Genomic DNA, 9,188 nt, shown 5'->3' on the forward strand with positions numbered 1-9,188 from the left:
GAGGGCCCAGTATACCTCCATCCCTGGTTCCCACCTCCCAGCCTCCTCCTGTCCTCTAGATTCCAGCTCCTGGGCTGCGCAACCCCAGACTCAGTGAGAGGAATTACCAATAAATCAGGATGCAGTCTGTGTTCTGGGGAGAACTCCCACCTCTACCATCCACAGAAATTTTTTTAGAGTTTGTACAGCTAGATTATATTCACGCTGAAAAAATTCAGAGAGTCAGTGCTAGATAGGATTGTGAAGGGAAAGAGATGCTGCTCTTCGCAGATGTATGTCTTTGGGGAAAGATGGTTCTGCATAAGACTGGGACTGGGGATCTTCTCATAGAGGACAGAACCCTGATTCTGCTACAGAGAAGTGAGAGGCTGCTGGTCTCAGAGCCCTGAGGGGCTTGCCGGGCTCGGGAAAGAGGGTAGTTGACGTGTGAGTAGCTAGCAGTTGCTGAATTCTATCCACTTCTTAGCTGGTTTTGATGAGTCCTGGAGACACGCCATGCACCCAGATGCCCTGTGATGCCAGCTCCAAGGCCAAGGACTTGGTAAGTCCCAGCAAGGCAGTTTGCTAGTGGTATAGGTCCAGCATCTAAGAGGAAAAGAAACTAAAAAATATCCTCTTGGTGGGGCTTCCCCAGGGGCTCAGCGGTAAAGAAACTGCCTGCAATGCTGGAGCTGCAGGAGGCTCCGATCGATCCCTGAGTAGAGAAGATTCCCTGGAGAAGGGAATGGCAACTCACGCCAGTATTCTTGCCTGGAGAATTCCATGGACAGAGGAGCTTGGCGGGCTACAGTCAGTAGGGTCGCAAAGAGTCTGAGGCAACTTGTCACGCATGCATGCACTCTCTTGGTGAGGGCAGGGGCTCCTCCTGGGCGCCAGGGCTGTGGAGGATGAATCTGTTCACTCTTAGACCCAACTCATGCTCCTATTCCACCCCTTGGAATTACCAAGGAACAAAATCAGAGCAGGAGCAGAATGAAGCTTAGGCTTAATGAGAAGTCAGGGAGGCAGAGGTTATGTTTGCGAATGCTCGACCCAGAGAGAAGAACTTAGGTGCAGGGTCAGGAAATGGGACTGAAGAACCCAAGGCTAGACCTCTGCCCTACAGTGACCTGGTCGACCTTGAGAAGGTCACTTAAGATCTCTAGGTCTCAATTTATAAGCTCTCCTTTTTATAGCCACAGGAATGCCACATAGGGAACACCAGATAGTCTATACTGCCCCCTGGTGTGAATTTTTGAAAGAGCTGTCCTCTGAGCCTGTACAGCCTCTCTGGTGCCTGACTTGGTGAATGCATGTTCCAAGACGTCCCCTTCCTTTAGGAGAACAGAGTGCCTCTCCAGGGTCCGTGGCTTGGCAGGCAGAGCATGGACTGGATCTCAGCTCTCATTTGTCCCTGGACCTGGTGACTTTGCACAGTGAACAAGCTGTACAACCATCCACGGTGGCCCTAAGGATGTGGGAATTGAATGAGATAAAGGTAGTAAGTGTGATTTTAAATGTGGAACAGACAGATGCTCAGTGTGGTACACACGAATTTTTTTTTTTAATCACACAGGATCAGTATCCACTTCCCTGACACCCTGTAATCCACTCCTCTGCCCTCTTCCAAAGCTCCCCACTCATTGTGTGAGATACATAGACGGCAGCAGTGGCAATCAGCACCCCAGAGCCTCCCCTGTGAGGAGACAGACAGGAGCGATGAGGTGGAAGGGGAGCCCAACTGAGAAGCCAGATGTTCCCAGAACTTGGGCTTCTGATGAGTAGACAGAGCTGAGCTATAAGAAGAGGGAAAGTGGGGATGGAGCTGGGAGTCTCCAGGGAGAAGTAAAACCTTTGGGGATGTTGGGGGTGCTGACACAGCCTCTCCTGCTGGGAAAGCCCAGGACTCCTCGGAACCAGCCACAAGGGTGGGACCAGTTAGCAGCTGGGACTCTGGAGGACAGTCTGGGAGCCTGGAGGCAGCAGTCAGAAAGTGCAGCCTGGTCCTCTTTCCCGCCTGGAACCATGGAGGGTGCAGAAGAGAAGAAAAAGAAGGTTCCTGCTGTGCCAGAAACCCTTAAGAAAAAGCCAAAGAATTTCGCAGAGCTTAAGATCAAGTGCCTGAGAAAGAAGTTTGCCCAAAAGATGCTTCGGAAGGCAAGAAGGAAGCTTATTTATGAAAAAGCTAAGCATTACCACAAGGAATACAGGCAGATGTACAGAACTGAAATTCAAATGTCTAGGATGACATGAAAAGCTGGCAACTTCTATGTACCCGCGGAACCCAAATTGGCATTTGTCATCAGGATCAGAGGTATCAACGGCGTGAGCCCAAAGGTTCGAAAGGTGCTGCAGCTCCTTCGCCTCCGGCAGATCTTCAATGGCACCTTTGTGAAGCTCAACAAGGCCTCAATTAACATGCTGAGAATTGTGGAGCCATACATTGCATGAGGGTACCCAAATCTGAAGTCTGTAAATGAATTGATTTACAAGCGTGGTTATGGCAAAATCAACAAAAAGCGAATTGCCCTGACAGACAACGCATTGATTGCTCGATCTCTTGGGAAATACGGAATCATCTGCATGGAGGATCTGATCCATGAGATCTATACCGTTGGAAAACGTTTCAAAGAAGCAAACAACTTCCTGTGGCCCTTTAAATTGTCTTCTCCACGAGGTGGAATAAAGAAAAAGACCACCCATTTTGTAGAAGGTGGAGATGCTGGCCACAGGGAAGACCAGGATCAACAGGCTTATTAGAAGGATGAACTAAGGTATCTACCAGGATTATTTTTGTAATCTGGTCCGTTAATAAACAATTGAAACAAAAAAATAAAAAGAAAGTGCAGCCTGGAGATGGCCACTCCCATAGTAGGGAAATGCATTTAGAGTCACCTGAATTGGAAACCTGGAACTGTTTCTGATTCAGATGAGAAGAGATGAAAAGCAAAAGGGGGAGAAGCTCAGCTACAAGAGACCCCAGAGGTAGGCAGGGGAGGGGGCTTCCTCTGGCCTCAGGTGGAGGGGTTGGGCTCTCTGGATGACACCACCTGGTCCTGTGCTGGGCACCTGCCCTGCCATGCTGAGAGGACAGAGCCCATCAGAGGCTATCGGGGATCCTTGAGGGTGTGGAGTCTGCTGGCTACATTCTCTCCAAGTGGTCCCTTTCACTGCGTCGGCCACATTCCCCTGGGACGAAACAGCCTGCAGCAGTGGATCAGGAGGTGACTGGAGACAGACTCTGGCATCTGGATCACACTCATTCTACCTGCTTTCCTTAGGATATTCCACTTTGGACTCCTTCCGCGAGTGTCCCCTTGGCATGGAGGCGAGCAAGGCAGAGTTGCCCCACCTCCACCAGCCTCCCTGCCCTCCTCATCCTCCACGTGGGGCAGCGTCAGCACGGCTGGGTCCTCACATTCACATCCAGGATCTGCCATCAGAACCGGGTGAGGAGGCAGCCACTGCCACTTGCTGGAGTCCCATGGTGGGAGCGGGGGTGTGGGTGCACGTCTCCCAGAGTGCAGAGGAGGGTCCGAGGGATCTGCCCACCCACCAGGAGCACTTGGTTCATGAAGCCTTCACTGTCCTTCACTCCTCAGGGCACAGCCCTCCAGAAAACCAGTTCAAGGAAGATAGTATCAGGAGAGGACATTAGGAAAGCTGGGGTCGGTGCCTGTGTTAATGAGGAGAGGTGAGGATTCACACAGGGTAAACAGCAGTGCTGTTGCAGGAGCAGATGCTAAAATGTGTGTTTCCTAGGGAAGCCTGAGGCTGGGCAAAGGAGAGAGGAAGAGGAACTTGGCCGAGAAGGCCAGCAATGTGAGAACCAGAGAAAGAGAGTGCGGCAGGGTCTGCCAGAAGAGAAGGGTGGGGGTGGTGAGTGGAAGAAGATGCCCACAGAGGGAACGGCCCACCCTGACACAGGACCCCCCTCTGTCCATGCGGGGAAGGGGTCAGGACGTGCCCTCCAAACAGCCGGGGTGGGGGTTCTGCAGAGGCAGCCCGGCACTGCCCGGCAGTGCTTGGTAGATCCCATCTGGGATGGTGGGCAATAGCTCCTTTTCTCAGCTGTCTGGGGACAGATGAGGCATGGTTGGCGCTAGTGGCAAAGAACCCGCCTGCTAATGCAGGACATGTGGATTCGATCGCTGGGTCGGGAAGATCCCCTGGAGGAGGAAATGGCAACCCACTCCAGTATTCTTGCCTGGAGAATCCCATGGACAGAGGATCCTGGTGGGCTACAGTCTCGACACGACTGAAGCGACTTAGTGCACACGCAGGCACGAGACGTCCCTGGAACAGCCAGACTGGAAGGATCAGAGTCGGGCTGGAGTAGGGGAGGTCTGCAGTGTATCTGGCCACCATGCAGACTGACCTAGATGTGCCCTACCCAATGGGACCAGAGGCTGTGGCTCCAAGGTAAACAGGGGCACCTGGGAACATGTGCAGAAGTGTGAGTAGATTTGGGAGAACCTCACCGCTCTGTGCTTCCCAAGCCTCACCTTGTCCCCCACCTGCTCACTGCTCCAGGGAGCTCCCCACCAGGGGGTTGCCCACAGCACTCACACCAGGAAGTTGATGCCCCTGGCACTCTAGCGCCTAGGGGGAGACAGAGGGTAGCACAGAAGGTAAGGAAGAGACAAAACTGTGGATCGAATATCCCCTCCCAGGGCTGGTCAAGAGGGATCAGGAGTAGAGGGCACAGAGCCTTCACCACCTGGAGCTGGCCCTGCTCCGGCACCCAGACCACTGGCCTTTGCTGGTGAATACCATTCTTCGCTGTCCGGGTGTGGGCACGATTTGTGTTGCTCTGCTGAGCTCCATCTCCTTTTCCTAAAGATGCATCCAGACGTATCTGCCCCTTACACAATGAAGAGTACAACGTCTTGATCAACTTGCTTAAGGAATGTCACAAACATTACAACATTCGGAAATTTTCTGGTCATTTGATCTTGACCAGGAGATGAGAAAATACTTGAAGAATGAGTACATGGACAAGAGGAACAAGAGCAAGGAGTCTGGCAACACAAGGCAGGAGAGACTTCCTAATCCTACAGAGGAATCGGAAAGACATCGTATTTCCACTGCATGCCTTGGCTCACAGACAACCCAGGGACTCCTGTTTGGTAGGTGAAGGAATCCTGTTGAACTTGGTCTCCAGAATCCTTTGAAGGGAAAGTGACCCATGAGAAATCCAGCCTTGGAGAATTCTGGAAACCCTGGATCCGAATATTTGTCTGACAGAAAGTACTCTCCTCTACCAACGCACTTGACTTCTGACGTGTTTCTGCCCTTTGCCTATGCCAGTTAACTTTCTAGTAACTTATCACCCCAATAAAATCATTGATTTTAATCATTCAAAGAAAGAGAAGCGTCCTCCCTCCCTCCCTAGTTACCCAGGAGGCCTTGGCCGATGCAAGTGGATCCTGGAACACTGACTGTTTGCTGCCCACTTCACTGTGGCCTCCTGCTGGGTTTCTTTCATCCAAAGACCCTCTGGGAGAAAACTGGATGGTGCCCAAGTTAGAACCCTACACTTGACCTGAACTCAGCTCCCAGCCCTGTTGGACTCTCTCCTTTCACCCTTTATATGCCCAGGCAAACCCGTCTTCTTAGCTTCCCCTCATTTCTGGAAATCTTCACTCTAAGTCCCATATACCTAGAGTCTCTTCTCTGGAAAATTTATCTGGCTGATTCCCACACCCCTTCAAAACTCTTCAAAAATGACTGTTTCCCTGTGAGCCCCCACAAACAGCACCCACTCCCACCGTGACCACAGTGGGCTCCCCAGCCTGGCCTCTCTCCTGCTGCCATCCACGGAGCAGCTCCTGCTCTGGGCATCGTCCCAGCTTCTCTAGGCTTCGGGCATTTGTACCCTGCAGGGCCCTGCCAGGCCCAGAGCCACCTTCTTGGTTAAGAATGTGGGTTTTGGAGTGAGGCAGAACAGTATCATCTCTGACACTTAAGGTGTGTTTCCCACCGTGAAGCAGTTATAAAAACACTGAGCACCTCAGAGACTAATGTGATGGGGTGTTGGTATATGTCTGGCACATGTGAAATACCCTAAATTATGTTAAGGAAAGCAGAATTTTGACTTCCCTAGGCTGGGCATGCGTGTTCTCATCTCTGCGCCCGTGTCATCCCCATCCCTGGTCCCTCACCACGACCGCCAGCCGCTCTTGGTCCTCAGCCTTCCCCCATGTGGCACACAGGTTGTGCATCGCGCTTGGCCCCTCCCCCTGCAGCGCTGCCGCTGCCCCGTCCACGTTCTGTGGCTGCCAGCTGCTGCCTACCAGGAGGACTGTGTCCTGTGCCAGATGCCAGGGGATGGCGAATCTGACCTTGTGGGCAGAGATGGCTGTCACAGCTTTAACCCCATCCTTACCTCTCCCTGGGATCCTGATCAAAAGACATAATATGCATTCTCCAGCATCCCTGCCTCCGAATCTGTCTGAGCAGAAAAGAGATATTAGCTTTTACTGAGCACCTACTATGTATACCAAGCCTTCCATTGTTTTATCATCTATTCTATCACAAAGGTATTACTATCCAACTATTATAATACTCTACAGAGGTGGTTAAATAAAGTCACAAATTGCTCAGGGACACAAATTTGGAGCCCAGATTCAAATCCAGGTCAGAGTCCAAAGCACCTGGTCTATCTTCTCACTTTGCCCCCTGGGAAATGGGAGCATTTAAGACAGAAGCTCAACCTTGGAAAAATGATGGCAATTCCACCTCTCCAGCTGCCCAGACTTAAGACTTTGGAGTCATCCTTGATTCCTCTGTGTCAGACCTCCGAGCTGCTCTCTCAGAAAATCCTGATGGTTCTCTCTCACTATATACCAAAAGGTAACATTGTCACCACTTGCACTGCTATTGGTCCTGGGAGCCACCACCATCTCTATCCCTGCTTCCATCTTTGCCTGCCTAAAATCTGACCTTGACACAGAAGTCTGAGTGATCCTTTAACATGTCAGCCAGAGCAGGTGTCTCCTCTACTTAAAAACTTGTGGTGACCCCTCATAGCATGCAGAGTATAGGCCCATCTTAGTCTGTTGGGGCTGCTATAACAAAAGGACCATAGACTAGTAGCATATAAACAACAGAAATTAATTTCTCACCATTCTGGAGGCTGGGAAATCTGAGATCAAGGTATCGGAAAATTTGTTTTTTGGTAAAGGGCTGCTTTCTGGTTCACAGCCAGCTGCTTCTTGCTCTGACCTCACTCAGGCGAAAGGGTGAGGAAGCTTTCTCAGGTCTCCGCTATGAGGGCATTAATCCTGTTATTCATGTCCACCCTCATGACCTAGGCACATCCCAATATCCCACCTCCCAATACCATCAACTCAAGGTTTAGGATTTCAGTATATGAAATTGGCAGGGGCCATAAACATTCAGATCATAGCAAAACCCAAATCTTTACCATGACTTTGCTATTTAGTTGCTAAGCTGTGTTTGACTCTTTGCAACCCCATGAACTGTAGCCCACTGGTTCATGGGATTTCCCAGGCAAGAATACTGGAGTGGGTTGCCATTTCCTTTTCTAGGGGGTCTTCCTGACCCAGGGATCGAACCTGAGTCTTCTGCTTTGGCAGGTGAGCAGATTCTTTACTGCTGAGCCAGCAAGGAAACCTACCACGACCCAGAAGGCTGCGAATGATGTGTGCTGCCCCTTTGAGTCTCTGACCTTGCTACTGCTCTCCTCCCGGCCACACTGGCCTTCTTGGGTTCCTCGAACATGCCGAGCACACTCCTGCCTTTGGGCTTCTGCACTGACTCTTCCCTCTGCTAAAATGAGTTTCTCTCAGGTAGTCACATATCTATCACCTCCTCCTTCTTCAAGGCTTTGCTTAAATGTCAAGGCCACTGTCCTGTACATCCCTGATCTCAACGAAGCCCAACCTAGCCACTCTCTACTCCCCTCTCCTTCCAGCACTGGATCCCTCTTGAGTTTTCCACCATACTTAATGCCTTCCAACATACTATGTCATTTACCATTTATAATGTCTCTTGTGTATTGCCCATACCTACTGCCAAGACTATAAGCTCCAGGAGAGCACTGATCTCTATCTGTCTTGTTCATTGATGTAGCTCAAGAGTGCAGAACACTGACTGACAATACTGATAGTAAGCAGATGACACCACCCTTATGGCAGAAAGTGAAGGTGAACTAAAAAGCCGCTTGATGAAAGTGAAATAGGAGAGTGAAAAAGTTGGCTTAAAGCTTAACATTCAGAAAACTAAGATCATGGCATCTGGTCCCATCACTTCATGGCAGATAGATAGGGAAACAGTGGAAACAGTGTCAGACTTTATTTTTTTGGGCTCCAAAATCACTGCAGATGGTGACTGCAGCCATGAAATTAAAAGACATTTACTCTTTGGAAGGAAAGTGATGACCAACCTAGATAGCATATTAAAAAGCAGAGACATTACTTTGCCAACAAAGGTCCATCTGGTCAAGGCTATTGTTTTTCCAGTGGTCATGTATGGATGTGAGAGTTGGACTATAAAGAAAGCTGAGCACCGAAAAATTGATGCTTTTGAACTATGGTGTTGGAGAAGACTCTTGAGAGTCCCTTGGACTGCAAGGAGATCCAACCAGTCCATCCTAAAGGAGATCAGTCCTGGGTGTTCATTGGAAGACTGATGCTGAAGCTGAAACTCCAGTACTTTGGCCATCTCATGCAAAGAGTTGACTCATTGGAAAAAGTCCTGATGCTGAGAGGCATTGGGGGCAGGAGGAGAAGGGGACGACAGAGGATGAGATGGTTGGATGGCATCACCAACTCGATGGACATGGGTTTGAGTAAACTCCAGGAGTTTGTGATGGACAGGGAGGCCTGGCATGCTGCAATTCATGGAGTCGCAAAGAGTCAGATACGACTGAGTGACTGAACTGAACTGAACTGAACTGAAGCACTCAATAAATATTTGTTGAATGAATGAATAAATGGACAAAGCTATATGTTCCTACATAAGAGCTTTATACAATTGTGCAGTTTTAAGCTAAAGCTCTTGATTTCAAAGTTATTCCAAACTTGTTTGCCTTGGGGAGAAAGACTTAGAATGCTCTTCAGCACCTTACATTAGTCCCCATGAACCTCCTGCAATGACCTTCAGCAGGCAGGAGTGCTAGGAAGTAGAGAGCATGTGGGAAAGCATGATCCTTAGGTTCTTAAATTTTCAAATGCTCCAATTAA

At 49.9% G+C, this 9,188-nt stretch overlaps 1 pseudogene; it reads left to right on the plus strand.

Moving 5' to 3' along the window:
• The first annotated feature begins 2,002 nt into the window (after positions 1–2,002).
• Positions 2,003–2,767, plus strand: LOC110139468 (large ribosomal subunit protein uL30 pseudogene; annotated as a pseudogene).
• Positions 2,768–9,188: the final 6,421 nt, after the last annotated feature.

This window comes from Odocoileus virginianus, chromosome 6 (genome assembly GCF_023699985.2).
Source record: "Odocoileus virginianus isolate 20LAN1187 ecotype Illinois chromosome 6, Ovbor_1.2, whole genome shotgun sequence".
Taxonomy (NCBI): domain Eukaryota; kingdom Metazoa; phylum Chordata; class Mammalia; order Artiodactyla; family Cervidae; genus Odocoileus; species Odocoileus virginianus.